The sequence below is a fragment of the Triticum urartu genome, chromosome 1, assembly GCF_003073215.2.
Source record: "Triticum urartu cultivar G1812 chromosome 1, Tu2.1, whole genome shotgun sequence".
Classification (NCBI taxonomy): domain Eukaryota; kingdom Viridiplantae; phylum Streptophyta; class Magnoliopsida; order Poales; family Poaceae; genus Triticum; species Triticum urartu.
This window is the reverse complement of record NC_053022.1, coordinates 527,769,877-527,790,113: the sequence shown is the minus strand read 5'-3', so window position 1 is coordinate 527,790,113 and position 20,237 is coordinate 527,769,877. Positions and strand designations below refer to the sequence as shown.

General features: G+C 51.1%; 1 long non-coding RNA gene across 2 annotated transcripts; it reads left to right on the top strand.

Moving 5' to 3' along the window:
* Positions 1-15,624: 15,624 nt before the first annotated feature.
* On the top strand, positions 15,625-17,994 carry LOC125537606. 2 transcript variants are annotated; one of them, XR_007296005.1, is made up of 5 exons: positions 15,628-15,957; positions 16,068-16,136; positions 16,521-17,249; positions 17,352-17,458; positions 17,604-17,994. It is a non-coding gene; the product is annotated as an uncharacterized LOC125537606 (long non-coding RNA). The 2 variants fall into 2 exon arrangements; XR_007296004.1 differs by having other exon boundaries at positions 15,625-15,957; positions 16,521-17,458.
* Positions 17,995-20,237: the final 2,243 nt, after the last annotated feature.

The following is a 20,237-nucleotide window of genomic DNA, read 5'->3' as shown; positions in this document are numbered from 1 at the left end:
GGTGGGGGTACGGGGGAGTCCTTTCGATCGATGGGAGGGTGCATACCAACGAAACGACGTACGAAATCCTCCCTCAAAAAGAAGAGATGGCAACTTCAGTGTAACATTATGGCAATTTTTAGCCAAAAAATCGTCAAAACATATCAATATGGAATCTTTTAAGTCTGAAAAATCAAAAAGATTTCGTTGATGTCATCTGTTTGATGTGACAAAATGGATGGTAATGAAAACGTTTGGACCATGTTCCTTCGTGCCACATGTGTGTCACTTATCATTTGGGATATTAATTGAATTTCAGTGAAGAATATGTTCTCCAAGATGGTAGTTTCCTTCCAGAACTACAGCGCATATCATGGCTGTTGCATATCCTTCTAAAAATGAAATGCAGGTTTTCCTTGTCATTGGCTTAACTGCCTTCCTATAAGATTATGACTGTCACTACAGCACAGTGAAGAAATAAATGCATTAAAAAAGTGCCTTAGATTACCCCTCTTAAAGGCATTCCGAACAAAACGCCTTCAAAGGTCTCTTGATAGGAGGCACTTATGAGGAATGCCTCAAAAAGTGCTTAATTACTGGCGTTTTGAAAAAAATGCAGTAATATGTAATAGTTTAGGGGGCGTATTGAAAATGCCAGCACACACTTGGAGGCGTTTTGGAGAAAAATGCCTCGATCTTGTTTACATTTTCAATTTAGTCCCTATTGTATGGAAGATATACCTGTACGGTCTTCCACTCTTGCGGCCCACGTGTGTCCAGATGGAGTTGCTATATGAAGGCTATGCTTTTACCAGCAACAAATAATCTACTGGTTTGCTGGTTGGCGGGTCTTATGAAAAACAGCAGGTCACATTACCTGGCGTAAGAGTTCTCATACATAAGCCGAAAAGGAATGATATTCATATACCTCTACGATAGATAGATATGGATGAGGCAAGGCCAGTCAGCAGCACTGGTGTGTTTCCGTTATTCAATTTTTGCGTGAGCTATTCCTCGCTGGAATACAAAGTTGCAATTTGTTTAGTCCCATACCGCCTGCCCAGCTAAAATTTGACGGGTTTAAATGGAGAGCCGCATTACCTGGCGTAAGAGTTCTCATACATAAGCCAAAAAGAAATGATATTCACATACCTCTACGATAGATAGATATGGATGAGGCAAGGCCAGTCAGCAGCACCAGTGTGTTTCCATTATTCAATTTTTGCGTGAGCTATTCCTCGCCGAAATACAAAGTTGCAATTTGTTTAGTCCCATACCGCCCGCCCAGCTAAAATTTGATGGGTTTAAAAGGAGAGCCGCATTACCTGACGTAAGAGTTCTCATACATAAGCCGAAAAGGAATGATATTCACATACCTCTACGATAGATAGATATGGATGAGGCAACGCCAGTCAGCAGCACCAGTGTGTTTCCGTTATTCAATTTTTGTGTGAGCTATTCCTCGCTGGAATACAAAGTTGCAATTTGTTTAGTCCCATACCGCCCGCCTAGCTAAAATTTGACGGGTTTAAAAGGAGAGCCGCATTACCTGGCGTAAGAGTTGTCATACATAAGCCGAAAAGGAATGATATTCACATACCTCTACGATAGATAGATATGGATGAGGCAAGGCTAGTCAGCAGCACCAGTGTGTTTCCGTTATTCAATTTTTGCGTGAGCTATTCCTCACTGGAATACAAAGTTGCAATTTGTTTAGTCCCATACCGCCCGCCCAGCTAAAATTTGACGGGTTTAAAAGGAGAGCCGCATTACCTGGCATAAGAGTTCTCATACATAAGCCGAAAAGGAATGATATTCACATACATCTACGATAGATAGATATGGATGAGGCAAGGCCAGTCAGCAGCACCAGTGTGTTTCCGTTATTCAATTTTTGCGTGAACTATTCCTCGCTGGAATACAAAGTTGCAATTTGTTTAGTCCCATACCGCCCGCCCAGCTAAAATTTGACGGGTTTAAAAGGAGAGCTGCATTACCTGGCGTAAGAGTTCTCATACATAAGCCGAAAAGGAATGATATTCACATACCTCTACGATAGATAGATATGGATGAGGCAAGGCCAGTCAGCAGCAGCACCAGTGTGTTTCCGTTGGGCATTGATTGAGAGCCGAGCTGTATTGGTTGGTGGTGGGTTGAGCATCGGAGGTGTGTAAGAGCAACTCCAATGAGGCGACCCAAACAGACATGGATTTTGTCCGCCTTTTGTCCGTTTGGGTCACCCGTCCGCCTAGCGGATATGACACGGACGACGACTGCTCCCAACGCACAGACGCAAAAACGGACATGCACCTCTGCTCTCAGTCGCTCCTCTACTCCTCCTCGCTGGCAGACACCTCTGCTCCCAGTCGCGTCGCCCCTCCCTTCCTTCTCGCCGGCGGGCACCTCCCCGTGACGCCCCTCTGCTCCTCGTCGTGGTGCCCCACTGCTTCCAGCCGCGTCGCTCCCTCCGACCCCTGTCGCGCCGCCGCTGCTTCCAGCCGCGTCGCTCCCTACCCCCCTGCCGCCGCAGGATCTTGCCGGTGCTGAAGTCGAGAGCTCACTCCGCGCAGGCCGGGGCTCTGGAGGTCCCCCACCGAGCGCTTCTTCCTCTGGATCGGCGGCGGGCACCTCTCGCGTCGCCCCTCCGCTCCTCCTCGCCGGCGGGCACCCCATCGCGCCCTCCGCCCCCCGTCGCGCCGGCCCTACGCCGCCGCAGGATCTTGCCGGCGCTGAAGTCGGGGGCTCGCTCCGCCGCGGGCTGCAGCACCTCCCCCCATGAGCTCCAGCGCCGGCGCCAGCTGCTCCGCCGCGGTAGGTGGCGGCCTGCGTCGGTGGGCTCGCTCCTCGTTGCAGCGGTTGTGGAGGTAGATGGGCCTCGACACCGGCGAGGGGTGGGACAACGCGTGTGGGCGGCGCTGGATTAGGTGGGGACGTGCTGTGTCACTGATACGTGGGTCCAGGGGCGGACACGAGAGGGCAGCAGCGGACGAGAGCACTCGTTTTGTCCGCCGCGGACCCATTCATGGCCCATTTTTGCGTTCAATTTGGATCGGGGCAGAGGACAAACGGACAACAGGCAGACACGGACGTCCGTTTGGGTCGCCTCGTTGGGCCAGATTTTATGTCCGGATAATCCAAACGGACGAAATGGGTCATCCCATTGGAGTTGCTCTAAGACCCAGCAGCACTGGCAAGGTTTGTAATTTCAGCAGGTGCAGTTTTTACAGTCGTTCTTCAAGATGCCCTCAAAGGTCCTGAGCATCAAGATGCCCTCAAAGGTCCTGAGCATCGGAGGCGTTTTCAGAAGTGCCTGCCTAGGCTGAGCATTCGAAGGCACACTCCAAAAGTGCCTGCATAGGCTTTTTCCTTCGCGATCGTCCCTAGCATTTTTCTAAAACGCCTGCTTACATCTTTGAAGGCATTTTTTGGCCTTTCAAAGGCGTTTTTGAATGCCTCCTAATATCTACCGTGATGTAGTGTGTAGGACTGAGACACAGGTTTATGATTACATATATGGTAGTTATCTTTGCAGATCATGATTATAGTTCACAATTTTCAAAGCCTTGCATTGCTGCATTCACAATAGTTTCAATTCAGAATCGTGCGTTAAACGAGGAATATGATGTAGATTTTACAAAATTTTGGATTCACTTCCTTAATGCAGATGAACCAAGCAAATGCAATGCAGGGCCTTCTTTTCTCTGATACATGTAAAAGGTTACTTCATGCATTCTTTGGCTAGCGTGCAACATCAGAGGTATGAGGACATTTTTCTTAACTGTTACTATGGAACTAGGGATTAATTTGCCTAGAGAGACAACTGATTCATGACGTCCATGATGACATCCAGCTCTAAATCTGTGAACACAGTGGTACTAGGGGCGGTGGTGGCGGGGGGCCATGGTCACCACCTGGCGCCGGCACATAGGGCAGCTCCCCTTGGCTTGCAGCCACCTCTCCACGCATCGCCCGTGGAACCGGTGCTCGCACGGCGTCTCCTTCCATGCCGCCGAGTCGTGGTCCTTCATGCAAATCGGACAGTCGTGCCCGTCGGCTGGCGCGTCCACAATCTTGAGCGCCTCTGCCACCGCCACGGCCAACGCTGGGTCTGGAGCACCCGCGACGCTAATCTGTGGGGTGATGTCGTCCATGTTCGCCTCGGTAATGTAGGTATAGCCGAGGCGGACAATCTCGCGGAACATGGCATCGGGGTCAGGTAGAAAGTCACCTTCTTCTTGTTGTAGTTGTCGCAGCAAGTCTTGTACTTCGGCCGGGAGTACAAAGTCTTGTACTGCTTGTGATGGTCGTAGCAGCAGTTGGAATTCGTGGGGGATGTCCATGCCAATCGACTCCGTCAAGTACGTAGTACGTAATAGCGAACTCGATCGACGATTCCCCGCCGGCCACGTGTGTTTGTAGTTGGCGGGGTGAGATTGGATCGGGAGCAGATGTTTGGGGAAGCAACGGGAGCGATCGTGCATCTGCCGGTGTGTTTATAGTGGTATATACCGTCTCGTATGTATGCAGGTTCGTGCTGGTGTCGGAGTCGGGGTAGGATTTTTACGTTTTTTTTTGAGCATCTGGGTAGGATTTTTACGTTTTTTTTTGAGCATCTGGGTAGGATTTGAGCAGGCTACCACGATACAGTGCCGCTATTGGGCCGGGCTGCAAGTTTCGTCACGCTCTTCGTTCTAAACCCAGGTATTGTCCCGGACGGGGCTGGGTTACAGGCAAAGCCAGCCTTTTTTTTTACGAACTAGCAGGAGCTCTGCTTTGCATTAAGTAGGGAAAAATAGTGTCCATTACAGTTTGGGAGCAGGCTGGGAACAGCCGCAGGGCCTCAAGAGGGAGCAAAGAACAAAAGTAAAAAAGAAGAAGAAGGGAGTTTAGTTACATATTGGCTGCCTCTTGAAACATGCAGATATCAGCCTTTGCTTTGCCCGCGACTAAATGCGCCGGTGCCGCTTTGTGCTAAAAAATTCTGGCATTCCTCTCCTTTCAGATATGCCAAGCGATGTACATAGCAGTGGAGACACTAATCTTGCTATCAATGATAGGCGCAGCAGTATGAAGACGAGCCCACCACTTGTTAACTGACGGAGCAGAGAGCACACTTGTAACCATGGACGCAGGAGAGTCCGCGAAATTTCGCCACACCTCCTTAGCAAAAGGGCAAAATATGTTGGAATTTTGCTAGTAGGCCTTGGCCCAAAGCCTAACTAAAATTCTGAAATTCTCTTTGACCCATTTATGCACACATGTGAGTGGAGTAAGTGAGGCTAAAGTTTAGTCCCACTCCGAAAGTTGAGAGAGAGTTGCACCTCTTTATAAGGTGGGCTCTTCTACCACTTGTATGAGCATGAGAAGAGGAGACCTACACGCGCGCTCCTCCTCCTCGCTCGCCTCGTCCCGCCGCGCCGCGGGTTGCGGGATTGAGCCGAGGACAGAGCTATGCACATTGTCTATATTTTTGCTACATGAGAAAACTAATAAGTCATTAATTAATAATTAAAGGATGCGTTAATTACTGAACCGTTTTTGATTCTTTTGGATCGTGACGACTCGGACGTGGGGTTTACTCCCACGACCTACCCGGCCCGCACTACATAGTCAGGCAGACGTCTACCTCGGCAACTGCTGGCAGCGACGACTTCGCGAACGACAACTTCTTCCCCGACCTCGGCAACCTCGTCTTCGACGACATGGGCGATAACGTCAACGCCGGCGGTGCTGCACCCGTTGCACCGTATGTGATTCAATTCTTCCTATTCGAGATCGTGGTAGAATTCATGCTTCTAGTATATGCTCTAGATGTGATATGTTCATCTGCTATGCTAGTTTGCATGATTAGTTTAATTTCTACTGTTGTGATCATGATATATCTTCTGTTTATTCGGATTAAATCTTGTAGTAATTTGCTCATATTTCCAATAAAATAGAGATAGATGGGCGGCCGTCTCCCGGGTCTGATTGCAGAGCCAGCCTTGACCCGGCCCGACTATTGGAAAAGTACCGCCAGGCCTGGTTGTTGGTTACCGGGGTCGACAAGGACGACATGAGGTGCGTGTCCGACACACATGAGGATAGAACTCCTCCGTCCGTGACGGGCCGTCCGTGTCCTCCCGTCGGCGTTGGTTGTTCCTCAAGTGCGAGCCCGTAGAAACTGTGGTTACTGTGGGAACTATTCTTCACTATATGAAAAACCGAGCATCCATGGGTTTATTTTTCCACTTCGTGTCCCAATTAAGAATACCTGGTACTCCTTCTATAAACAAATATTAGAAACGTCTTACATTTATTTTCAGAGGGAGTATTTCTGTTTCTTGTAATCTTCATCATGAAAGATAAAAAGACAAAGTGTTCCAAACTGACGATGTTTATTATAGAGAAAAAAACCAAGAGATATAGTTTATTGCCTTTTGTTCTTGTTAGATGGTGTCTTATCAATAAGGGAGACGCTACGCGTCCGCCGGCTGATCTGTATGACACATCCGCCACCTCGACAGCTGTTCGATGTACGCGCGCGCAGCCGTCCGATCTATTCTGGCGCGTGGCTCGGTCTCCTCCCCCAACCCACCAATTACTGAAACAACGATTGAGTTGCAAAAACAAGCGTCTCGCGAGCCATTCAATGCGTGACGCGAGCCGTTCAATCCTCCTCTCTAATTTCCCGCAACAATGCTCTTGTTACAAGATCTAGTCTTCTCTGATTTCCTGCAACAAGACCTTGTTGCGAAACCTTATCTTCTACAAATTTCCTGAAACAACAGTCGAGTTGCAGAAACAAGCGTCTAATTTTCTGTACATCTTTCACGCGTCTAATTTTCTGCAACAAGATCCTTGTTGCAAAAATTACAACAACATCTTCCGTTACGTCCTATTTTCTGCCACAAGACTCTTGTTGCAAAAATTAAATAAGATCTCTGCCGCATCTAAATTTCTGCAACAGGACCCATGCAGGCATAGGAGGCGGGAAGAGGAGCAGTTGGAGAGGACAATCAGGAGAGAAGGACTTGCAGCTCGACGGGCGACGGCGACGTTTAGAGCGCCATGGATGGAGATCTCAGAAACAAAAAGAGTTGTGGCCTGCAGCAGTCCTTGCGGTGGCGGCGGCACGCGACAAAGCGGGAGCAACGACCAGCTTGGCGTGGAGCAACGCTATGAGAGAGAAAACGCGAGATAGATTGAGGAAGACGACGGAGTTGCTTTCGGTGGGGAAAGTAACAAGTGGATGAGAACCAAAAAGAGTAGATAAAGATATGACCGTGCGATGCTATAATTGTTTGCCAGGGACACGTGTCTGATGACGGAGGCAGCGGATGCAATTGCTGGATCAGCCGGTTGATTAAGATCATTTTCCTATCAATAAACCACTTTTAGTTTCATGCGCCTGTAAACCGAAGGTTATTTTAAGAGTTCGTATATCTACATCTTCGCAGAGGAATCCTATTGGATTTACATCACCTTGGAGATATGGAAGTAGCCCTAAAAAAAGATATGGAAGTATACATGAGAATGTCGGTTGGTTTGTAGAACGACAATGTGTACTATGTAATTTCCTTACCATTATATCTTTTTCTATGTGCCGAATCACTCATAATCACACTGAAAAAGAGACGGCATTTACCAACAAAGGCCAACGAAGCACCACTCAAGGGTACTTGGCGGGGAGGGGGGGGGGGGGGGGGGGGATGAAAACACATGGTCATCATCGTTCTATAGTTGGTATGAGGCGTGCACAGATACAGTTGACGGAAATTAGATTTTCGATGGTACAATCCATATGTTTTATAGTTTTGCCATTTGTGCTTTGGTGAAAATCAACTTCCAGTTAATTTATATCTAGTTTTGTTAAATTTCTCATATATAAAATATCCTGGATTTATTTGATGGGACATGTCTCTTACATAACAGTGGAAGAAGAAGAAGAGGAGGGACATGCAAATCACTAGTAGCAGTTAAGGGCATCTGCAACACTGCCCCGCAAAATTGCTTCGGCATATGTCCGTGAACATTGATCCCGGGCGGACATACGGGGTATGCCAAGTATGCCCCGGCACATGGCGTCCCAACGGTCATCTTGCTCCCACGCTCCGTCCGCGCCCCGTGTTGCCTCCGGCCCCCGTCGTGCCCACCCCCAGCCCCACCCGCCGGTCCGTGCTCCGACGCCCGTCGGCCAGATAACGCTCCTGCCTGCTCGCGTGTTGGTACGGATGGCTCCGCCCATCCGGCCTCCGATGTCCTGTTACCGAGCCGTTCCAGGCCCGCCTCGATGGAATCTTGAACCTAACAATGATGGCTGGACGGAGGTGCGCAGCCGTCGCCACCAGCGCCGTCAAGAGAAGTTGCCCACTGTCAGCCGTTCGTCGGGGCTCAAGCTTTGGATACCTCGGTGGCTGCTGGACAGGTGTTTTAGGTGTCTGGAGTCGGGGCACCACAAAGAGGAGTGCACCGGTGAGATCCGTTGTCATAAGTGTTGGATCTCTAGACACATCGCCCGTGACTGCCCCCCTCCCCTAGCTCCTCGCCTCCCCCCCGCCGCCCAGATCTGGCCGGGCTACCCAGCGCGGCGCCGCCCGTTCGCTGGTCCGGTCGCCCCCCTCCTCCGAGTCGTCACCGCCGCCCGCCACCGCTGCAGTCCATGGCGCACTACCCTCCGCTGGCCCAGGCGCGCTTCCCAGGGGAGGTCCTCACGCATGGGGACCCAGATCTGCGGCCGGAGCGTGGCGGCGGAATCATCTCCCGCACCCCGGGTATGGATGCGCCGGAGGCGGACTTTCGTAGCCGGGCGCTGCTGGCCACGGTGGGGGGCCGACGGCCGCCCATCTCTCCGGAGGCCCTGGTCCAATCCCTCGCCCGGATCTGCGGCGTGGAGCGGCGGCATGTCCGGGTGGAGGTCTCTCACCCGGCGGATTTCTTCATCACTTTTGCCTCCACTGCGGACTGTGATAGGGTCTTCCTCGACTCCGGCAAGCTGCGCTGCAAGGGGGCGCCTATCGTGTTCCAGCGTTGGCACCGGAGCGCGCTTGCCTCCAGTGGCTCTATGGAGTTCTTTTGCCGGCTGGGGATTGAGGGGCTACCGGCAAATGCGTGGGAGTACAGCGCCATCAGCCAGCTGCTCAACAATCTCAATGGCCAGCTGGTTGAAATCCTTCCGCCGGAGGACCGGTGGCAACTCCAGGTCACTGCCTGGTTGAAGAATCCGTCGACGGTCCCGAAGATCTATGATTTGGAGATTACGGAGCCGGTGGGCTTACCGACCTCCTTCGGCAAAGACAACCCGGCATCACCTCCTCTCCCTGCCCCGCCGACTGAGAGGATCACACTCATCCACCCGCTCACCATCCATGTCATCGATGTGGTGGATCGTACTGTCCCATACTTGGAGCTGCGCCCCAATTTCCAACCAGATGACGACGAGGATCTCACAAGGCGGCACGACTATTCAAGAAGCTGCTACTGGGGCAGGATTGATGGTACTGGAAGGGGCAATGTGCCCAACTCCGGTGGGCATCCGTTCGGCGGGCCTGGTGGCTATGGCATGGCAGGCGACTGGGGAGGTGGCCACAGGGTCATGGGTGTCCTGGCGCCGGCAGGGGGAATGGCGGTACCCGCGCACCTCCTTGCTCCGGGGTCTGCTCATCCTCTGGAAGCTCCGGTCCAGGCGACGCGCTCGACGCTGGTGGCGGTCTCTGGGAGGCCTGGCTCGTCATCCTCTTCGGCGGCCGCAGCAGGTGCGCACGCTGGCTTGCCGGCTGGGAGTCCAGTCGCCAGGTTGCCCCTGGCTGCCGTGCGCTCTTGTGCTTCTCTAGCATCAACTGTTGTTGGCTCGAGGGCCCTGGCGGACACGCCCTTGCTGCTCGGCTCCGAGGCTTCCACTGCGGTTGGATCTAAGGCACTTGGAAGCACGCCTCCCGTTCGGAATTCCGCGCTCTGGGGCACGCCGCCGCATCGAAGGCTGTCCTTCAGCCCGGTGTCTCAAATGCAGGCTGGGAAAGGCACTCAGGAGATGGCGGGGATGATACACGCTGACCAGGCTGGGGAAGAGGAGGTGGAGGTTCAGGGATGCCTGGGGCACCCACAAGCTCATCAAGAGGACAACACTGACTTGCTCCAGGAGGTGGGCTTATCCATGCGGGTAGCGCCGACTCGCAGTGCCAGCACCAGCCCAATCCAGACCCCCTTCGCCGTTCCTCTGCCTCAGCACATGCTGCTGCCGCCGGCATCGGCTAGGGTTGGAACGGGCACTATGCAGGGGGCTATGATGACATCGAAGACACTGAGGCTCGGCCTGGTGGCGTCCCCGGCGCCGTCCATTCTTGGCCCCAGGCCGGCAGCGTCGGCTCTTGTCAGGCGCAGGAAGGCCCTCCCGCCCAATTTTATGCCCAGGAGGAGCGCTAGGCTGTGCAAAAATGCACCAGCCCACAACACAGGGCCTGTGCAGCGGGCGCAATCGGTGCTCCTGAAGCGGATGGGGGTGATTCAGGCTGAACAACAGGTCTCTTCAGAAGCTCTGGACGAGTACCTCAAGTTGTTCGGCAAGCCGCTTGCTCCACACCACGTCAAGGCAATCACCGCGATCTTCGCTCCCGGGGAGGTCGACTTCGACGGGCCTCCACAGGCGGGCTTTGATGCCTTCTCCCTGCCAGAGATGGTAGAGCCGTGTGGCGCTTAAAGCTGCTCTGTTTTATCGGTGGTTCTGCTTTTATCATCATGAGTATGTCTTTAGATGTCATGGTATGGAATGTAAGGGGGCTCAATAACCTTGCTCGGAGGAACGCAGTTAGGCTTTTCGTGCAATCTCTCAATGTATCCCTAGTTTGCTTTCAAGAGTCCAAGTTGGCACTGGTGAATGACACTGTGGTTCGGGAAACTCTAGGGCCTGCCTTCGATGGTTTTGATTTCCTGCCGGCTGAAGGAACACGTGGTGGCATATTGTTGGCTTGGAAGTCTGATATGCTGCGGGTGACTAACATCCAGAAAGAGGAGTTCATGATATCGGCACAAGTTCTTTCTCTAGCAGAGGGCAAAGAGTGGTTGGTTTCTTCGGTGTATGGGCCGCAAGAAGACATAGACAAAGCAAGATTCCTTGAGGTAATTGTGCAGTTTGGAGACCGCGTGAGCTTGCTGTGGATCCTGAATGGAGATTTCAACATTGTGTGCAACCCAGAGGAGCGCATCACTGGGAGAGTGAACAGGAGGCTGATGAATAAGTTTCGGCACACGATCAACAAGTTGGGGCTCCACGACATGCCTCTGATTGGGCGTCGCTTCTCTTGGTGCAATCAACAGGAGAACGCCATATTGGCAAGGCTGGACCGTGTGCTCTTCAACAATGCATGGGAGGACTTGTACCCCATCAGTGATTTGCTTTCGCTTAGCTCCAGTATCTCAGATCACACCCCTTTGCTGCTCACCTGTTCGTCCACACGACCAAGGGCTTTTCGGTTTCGCTTTGAGAATTATTGGTGCAAGTTGCCTGGCTTTTTGGATGTGGTGAAAGACGCCTGGGCTCCAGAGGTTCCGGGGAGTGACCCCATGAAAATCTTCAACACTAAACTTCACAGAACTGCAAAAGCCCTACGCAACTGGGGTCAAAGGAGCATGAGTCAACTGACGCTTCAGTTCCAGGTGGCTAGCGAGGTGATCTTACGCCTTGACAACGCGCAAGAAAGACGTCCTCTTTCCAGTGAGGAAAAGAAGCTGCGTGCTTTTCTCAGGGGGAAGTGCCTGGCGTTCGCATCCCTCGAGCGGGTGCGGTTGCGGCAGAGAGCCAGGGTTCGGGATCTTCGGGAAGGGGATGCCAACTCCATATACTTTCATATGAAGGACAATGGGCGACGTCGGAAACACCTCATACCGTATCTCAAACACGGGGATAGAACAGCTACTGCCATGGAAGACAAATTGAGTATGGCCAACGAGTTCTTTTGTAGGCTGATGGGCGCACGGGATCAGAACCTTAGGAGAGCCTGCCTGCGCCTGGAAGAATTGGGCTTGAGGATGCTGTCACCAGAGATGGCCGACATGCTTGAATCAGAGTTCACGATCGATGAGGTGAAGCGTGTTGTCATGGACATGCCCCCCGACAGGGCACCAAGGCCGGACGGTTTTTCAGGGCTCTTCTTCAAATCATGCTGGGACGTCATAGCCACGGATCTGATGGCGGTGATGAAGGCTCTGCACGACGGCCGCTTCTACTCCTTTGGAGGTCTTAACACCTCGATACTCACCCTCCTGCCCAAGAAAGCCAACTCGCTGGAGATCGGTGACTTTAGGCCCATCAACCTAATACACGGGGTAGCCAAGATATTTGCTAAGGTCCTCGCTACCCGTCTGGCTCCGCTTCTGCCAAGTCTGATTTCGAAAGCTCAGAGTGCTTTTGTGACTAGCCGCAATATCCACGAGAACTTCAAGTTTGTGAGGAACAAAGCTAGGTGGCTGCACAGACGGCGCTGCTCCTCGGTGCTAATGAAAATTGACATACCCAAGGCCTTTGATACTCTATCATGGGAATTTCTTCTGGAGGTGCTGTCTGCTCGGGGATTCGGTCGGAGGTGGCGTTCCTGGATTTGCGGGCTGCTATCCACTGCCTCCACCTCCGTCCTTATCAACGGAGAGCTTGGCCCCTCCTTCGCCCTCGGCCAAGGCGTCCGCCAGGGCGACCCCGTTTCCCCGGCCTTATTCATTCTGGCTATGGACGCCCTTCACGGCATGTTGGAATGGGCAAGGCAGTGCCATCTTCTCTCCGATCTTGGCTGCGACAGAGGGGTGCCGCATGCATCTGTTTTTGCCGATGACGCGGTTCTGTTCTTCAAGCCAGAGCGTAACGATCTCCTGCTTATATCAACCCTTCTGCAGCTCTTTGGGGAGGCGTCGGGGCTTCGGATCAATATGCACAAGAGCACCATCACTTGCATACGATGTGATGAGGTGCAGGCTGCAGAGGTAGCTGGACACTTCCAGTGCAGGCAACAGGCCTTTCCTATCTTATATCTCGGTATACCTCTATCAATATACAGGCTCAAGCGGCACGAGTTGCTGCCCTTGGTTGATAAGCTCTCGAACAAGATGAAGGGTTGGAAACCGAAGATGTTAGCAGTTGCAGGCCGGCTAACGCTCACCTCTTCAGTCCTCATGGCACTGCCCATCCACATCATGGCAGCGCTCCCGCTGCCGGCCTGGGCAAGACTATCAACCGCCGCTGTCGTGGTTTTATTTGGAAGGGGGAGGAGGAGACTAGTGGTGGCCATTGCCTTATGCCTTGGAGCAGGGCGTGCATGCCGCGGGAGCTCGGAGGATTGGGTGTTTTGAATATCAAATGGTTTGGGTTCACGCTGCGCTGCAGATGGCCTTGGTTACGTTGGAGTGCAGAGGAGCGGCCGTGGCATGGCCTGCCTGATACTACGGAGAAGGAGGTCCACGCAATCTTCAATGCAGCCTGCCGCATCACGCTCGGGTCAGGAGAGGTAGCCAAGTTCTGGACTGATAAGTGGTTGGACACCGGCTGCTCAATTGCTCAAACAACACCGCAACTCTACTCCTTTGTCAAGGACAGGGGGAGATCTGTCAAGGAGGCGCTGACCGGACAGGCTTGGGTACATGACATTGCGGGTGGGCTCTCCCTCCCTGCCATTGCTCAGTACCTCTTGGTCTGGGATATTGCACACGCCACTATGTTAAATCCAGGCGAGAGACACGCCGCGATGGCTCCTGACGGAAAACCAGCAGTTCTCTGTCCAAAGTGCATACCGTCTGTTCTTTCTAGGCAACATTCGCTTCGACTGTTACAAGCCTATTTGGAAATCCAAGGCGCCCCCCCCCCGCGGCAAATTCTTCATGTGGCTCGTGGTGCACCGTCGTTGCCTTACGGCGGACAATCTGCAGAAAAGGAATTGGCCTTCCAACGGAGTCTGCCCCTTGTGTCTTCAAGCGCCGGAAGACTGCACCCACTTGTTTCTCCACTGCCGTTTTACACAACAAGTTTGGGCGCGCTTCAGATCTTGGACCGGCGCCGATTTCCTTATCCCCGATAACACCTTTGCCTCCACTCGGGAGTGGTGGTTGCAGACCAGGGCTGTCATTCCCAAGCACATGCGAAGGAATTTTGACACGGTGGTGATCTTGATGCATTGGAGGATATGGAAAGAAAGAAACTCCAGGATCTTTGACCAGGTGGCAGCTTCGCCGTCCGGCGTTCTGGAGCGGGTAGTAGAAGATGTGGCCATGTGGAGGGCCACCGGATGCATCGTTGATCTGCCAACTTAGTTGCTGTGGGGGTGTTCATGTTTTGCAAGACCGGCCCTCACCTGGGTGGTCCGAGATCGTTGCTGTAGCGGGGGCACCTCTGTTTTTTGGAGGCCGACCCTTGGCAGGGCTGTTTGTAAACTCTGGGTTCAGTCTAAGTTTCCTAGACTATCCTTGTTGTACTCTCTTTTCTATCTAATAAAGTTCGGCCAATGGCCTTTCGACGAAGAAGAAGAAGAAAAACAAGAGTGATTTAAAAGTAAAAGAGAAGTCTTCTTGATGTGGATGAGCATCGTAAACGTTGCCTCTGTTGAACAAAGCATTCTTCACAGGCATACTATTCAGCACTCATTACTATTTGTTCAACAGAATATCAAAGGTTCAGCTTGCACACCAAGTCTTAACAAATAGAGGTTAAAGTTAAAACTGACAATAAAACACAGAGGCAACATTATTCTGGACCACAAGCAAAAATTAATCTGCACATGACAGTTTTATGCTCTTTATCCGATGAAGCACGGCAATCCTTGCAACATTTGCTTCTTGCCTTGACGCTGCACCATGCTCAATGCTGTATCCAATATGTAGGTTACTTCATTAACTTGCAAGTTTGTCAAACCTTCCGTCCAGAACTTAGATTCATGTAGATCTTACTAGGCCCGGCTCATAGCAATTGACCCAATGATAAGTGACACAACTATTGGCCCCCAAAAAGGGTCAGCAAATTTTGATAGAACTCCTCCAATTTTCGATAGAGCTCCTCTCGGTTTGGTTCGCTTGACCCTAGTGTTTGCCAAGCGGCGCGTGAAGAAGGCTGGCCAGTCCATCTCAAAAGGGATAGCCATCATGACAATGCCGCGAAACCAGTTCGTGACCGCCTCCATTGCCCCTGTTTGGAGATCTATGATGTACATGTCTTCTTGATTGTCCTTGATGAGCAGTATGCCGCTCGTTTCGCCCGCGCACACGCACTGCAGCTGGTCCATCTTGCCCCACTCGGGTGGCTGTAACTCGATCATCTTGGTGCGATGCCAACGGTCTGTGTTGCTAACTCCACTCACGTTGTCAGTCCGGCGTGTCCAGATCACTAGCATGGTGCGTTGCCCGTCCAAGCGAAGCAACGATGGTGCCCCGTCATCAGTGACTCCAAGAATGGGCCGAGTTTGGTCCAGTTTGACTGGGAGCCTTGTTAGGGACATCTCCGTGGTCCTACCACACACGCTGAGTGCATACAAGTTGGACGTATTCTTGCGAAAATATATAACAGAGCATGTGCACCCCGACCCGCTTATCTGGTACGTCCATATTCCTCGGGATATGCGGCAGACGTTTCCGTAAGACAGTCAGACGACGGTTATATCGCTTGGGTTAGTACTCCCCTCGACCGTGATCTGCCTACATCTCCTACATCTCAGCTTAGGCTACTGTTCAGTGACAAACAGGTTGGAGACACTCCAGAAGCAGGCCCGTGACTCTGGTCCATACGTGTTCCCCCTTGTACCATTATTGAGCAGGCTAGGCGGCGGGGGAGGGGGATTCATCAGTGGCAGAGCATGGTAGAAATCCAAATCTGAGCGGGAGGCAGGAGACTCTGGTACAAGAGGAGGCGCCAGGACGGGCGGGCCACCGGGGAAATCCTCCGCCGGGCCGCCGGGGGAATCCAGCGCGGGTCGCAGCGGGCACCGCCGCCCCTGTCATCTCGCCGCCTCCTGGAGTATGGATCCATCTCAGGTAAATGCGTGATTTCAGATATGCGCATAGGTTGTTTGACTGTCGGGATCTTTTTTGGCATTGGGTGCATATCAGGAAGGTGATTATTCATGGATCACATTGTTCTGCAGGCCAGATTGGGAACGGGGTTGGGGCAGCAATTATTGTCAGGTGTTCACATCTAAGCAGTCATCATGCTGGTAAGATGGCATGTAGAATTAATCTTGATTGTCGATCTGTATTTCTGGGAAGGGGTCCGAGGATGCAAACGAATTACACAATATGTATAGTTGTCATGTCGATACCTGGTCAGGCGGCTTGGTTAGAACAGATTAGCTGATACGTTTGCCATCGTACATGAATGAAGGTATATAGTTGAGCAGTTTTAACATGGTCCCTCTTACCCCCTCTTTTCACATGAGAGGTAAGAGTATAAAATAGATCTTAGCCGTTGATCTCATCAATGAATGGTGTATGGGATGCGCTGAGGTGTACGTCGGGACATAGCCGTAGTATAGAAACCAACGATTTTTGTTTATCCGTCTTGTAGAATTGTACATTAAATCAATGATATTATTGTGCAGAACTACAGCAAGCTCAACAAGCTACCCACGATCGTTGAAGAGGACGAATCAGACAGGGGGGATGGATATAACGGTCCTCCTTTCAGTGTTACTTTGTTATATCATGGTTTGACCAGCAGAAACGAGACATCATTACCTCGATGGGTTGGGGTGGCACTCTATCCATGCAACTGATCAGCAAGTTAAGCGTCTAGCACATGGTTTGGCTTTTAGGGATGGTGGATGAAGTCATACAAGCCATTATCATGGGACCGAATAAGATTTTTAAGTTCAACGAGAGCGACGTTGAGAAGGTATTCAGAATGCCAGCAGTTGGAACAGATGTGATGGACAAAACCCTTGTTAGGAGCGAGACTGTTTTTGCATACTTGCGAGCTCGATTGGGGATAGAGAATAAGGAGATAAGAAGTCTGAAGAGCATACAGTCCACACTGTCACGTGACTATAAGGGGAAGATGTCACAAGCAGAGGTGGCTGCATTCAAAACTACGTACATCGTCTTCATGATGACACATGTATTTGCACCGACAGTCAAGAACGACTACTTCTACACCGACTATTGGTCCGCACTGGTTGACCCGGATAGCTTGGATAAGTTCAATTGGGGAAGATATATCGTTGAAGTATTGTGTGCTGCCGCCGGGAAGATGAAACAAGATATTCGCAGGAAAACCACGGTGTCGAACATAACATGATGTTTATTCATCCTAAGCGCCAATTGTCCGCAAGGTAATAAAAAAAATCTCAAGGTTCCATTTACATGAATATAGCATTTAATTATTATTGTTATACATGCGTATGTTATACAAGGTTAATGTTCTATGGATCCAGAAAATCATCATATCTACCTATCATGCCTGCGGGCACCTGTATGGTTTCTATGCCATAACTTCTGCAGGAATTTCAGTGGCGACCAAGCGAGTCATAATATTCATGTGGTGAGTATGTTGATTTAGTAAACGTTAAGACCGATTAGATACAATGGATTAGATATAATGGAATGTTAGCTGTTCTAATTTCTTGATCATTTCCTTTTCCTACCATCTGTGAGTTGTTTGATCATGACTCCGCAATCATATCCAGGACGATGACAGTTATCTGGCAGCATGTTACCTTTACGACATATTGCATCTCAATGGGAACAATGCAAGGAGGCCGCATCAGTTCATCGAGTCTATCGATGAATGAAAGAGCATGCAGTTTCGAGTGAACGTCAGGGTGTAACAATATGAAGTCTCTTGGGGGCATTTTTTGCCTGAGACTGTTTCTGTTGGGGCCGAAGTGTTTGTATGTTAATGATCTAGATTGGCTATGTGGAGCTATATATTATGATTTCAAACCATGGACAAAAATATAAGTTGTTTGGTATGGATGTCAAGTTACGAACGACTGGTTGCATGATTTTCATTGTTTTAAATATTAGTTGGAGTTGGTTGGACGAACTTATGTTTCAATAAATCAGTCATAAGAGCAACTCCAACGGGGTAACTCATTTCGTCCGTTGGCGTCTGTTTGGGTCGGCTCGGACACAAAAATCGGCCCAACGCGCCGACCCAAACGGACGCGCGTCTGCTTTCCGTCCGCAGGCGGCCCATTCCCGGCTCATTTTTCAGCCGGATTTGCGTCGATGTAGACACGAGACGAACGTGCGCGCGCTCGCCTTATCCTCCCCCGGGCCCGCTGGTCGGTGGCACATTGGCCTCCCCTCACATCCAGTAGCAACCCTTGCCCGCCTCCTTCGTCGCCGACGCCGTCGCTCATTTTTTTCCGGCGACTCCGCCAGCTACCGGCGCCGCAACATCTGCCCAGCAACGCCGCCAACTCCCACGTCGCCCGCCACCACCGTCTTGCCGCCAGGGAGCCGGCTGCTTCCCAACCCCGCTCACCCCACCACCACACAGCCGCGACCGCGACCAAAAGAAGCCGCCTCGCCGCCCCGGCCAGATCCTCACCAGCACGCTCGTCGGACGCCGGCCTACTCGTCGGACGTTGGCAGGGCAACTAGCTGGTCTGTGCGCGCCGCGACTCCCTTCGCCGGCTGTCTCCTTCGTCGACGCCCGCAAGCTGTTCGATAGTTTTCCAAAGTACAGAATGGACTCCGTCGATGAGTTCTTTTTTCACAATTTCCTTTGCTACTCCGACGATTCGTCGTCCGTTGACGACGAGGAGATATTGGTTGCCGTGTTGGTCCATCACCACCTCAACAGCCAGCGGCCGTTGTTCCGTGGCTCCATTCCGGGCCACCTTCCGGCGTTGAATCGCAACCGAGAGAGCGGTCACTTCCTTCTTTGGAAGGCCTACTTTGATACAACAAATCCGTTGTTCAAACATCAAAAATTCCGCCGCCGTTTCCGTATGAGTAGACATCTTTTCAACCATATTAGAGAGGGGGTGGTCGGCTATGATGACTATTTCGAGTGCAAAGAGGATGTTGTTGTCAAGATTGGTTTCTCCTCTTATCAGAAATGCACTGCCGCCATCCGAATACTTGCATACAGAGTGACTGATGATCTCATTGACGAGTACGTTCGTATGAGCGAGTCTACATGCCTAGAGTCCGTGTATAAGTTATGCAAGGTTGTTATTGCTGTGTTTGACCATGAGTATTTGAGAGAGCCGACTCCTAAAGATACAACCCGTTTGTTGGCGATGAATGCCAGCAGGGACTTTCCAGGGATGCTTGGCAGCATAGGCTGCATGCACTGGGAGTGGAAGAACTACCCTTCTGTTTGGCAAGGGCAGTATAAGGGCCATGTCAGGGCTAGCACTGTCATACTAGAGGCCACGGCGTCTCAAGATCTCTGGATCTGGCACTCTTTCTTTGGCATGGCTGATCACACAATGATATCAACGTGCTTCAGCGCTCGCTGGTGTTTGCTAGGCTTGCCGAAGGCAACAGTCCATCGGTGAACTTTACTATCAATGGTCACAACTATGACAAAGGATACTACCTGGGTGACAGTATCTATCCTCAGTGGACCACTATTGTCAAGACAATCGCAAAACCTGTCGGAGAGAAGAGGAAAAGATTTGCCCAAGAGCAAGAGAGTACTATGAAGGATGTCGAGCATGCCTTTGGTGTTTTGCAATCTCGATGGGGCATCGTTCATTATACTGCTAATACCTGGAGCACGCAGAAAATGTGGGAGGTGATGACTGCTTGTGTGATCATGCATAATATGATCGTAGAAGACAAGCGCCCGAAACATCTGTACAATCAAGGGTTTCAGTTTTAGGGTGAGAATGTTGTGCCTGAGCATGGAGGAGCGGCAACGTTTGAACAGTTCATCCAATTTCATCATGACATGCGTGATTGGAAAACTCGTGTGCAACTGCAAAATGATTTGGTTGAGCATATGTGGGCTCATGTTGACAACCAATAAATATATCCTCTTTTATTCGGCTTGCAAAACTATGTGAGACATTTTTATTTTTATTTGGCTACGTGGGCTCATGTTGGCAACCAATGTATATATCTTATTTTATTCGGCTTGCAAAACTATGTGAGACATTTTTATTTTTATTCGGTTTGTAAAACTATGCTATTTTATTCTGTTCAAACTATGTTATTTAACTATATGTTTAAATGCAAATTCAATGCAAAAATGAGCTATTTATTGAAATAGGGCGGCCAACCCGCCACGCCGGTACATATGGATCGGCACGTTGGACACGCTACCAACTCATATTTAAAATAGAGCGGACGCCGGACAGGCG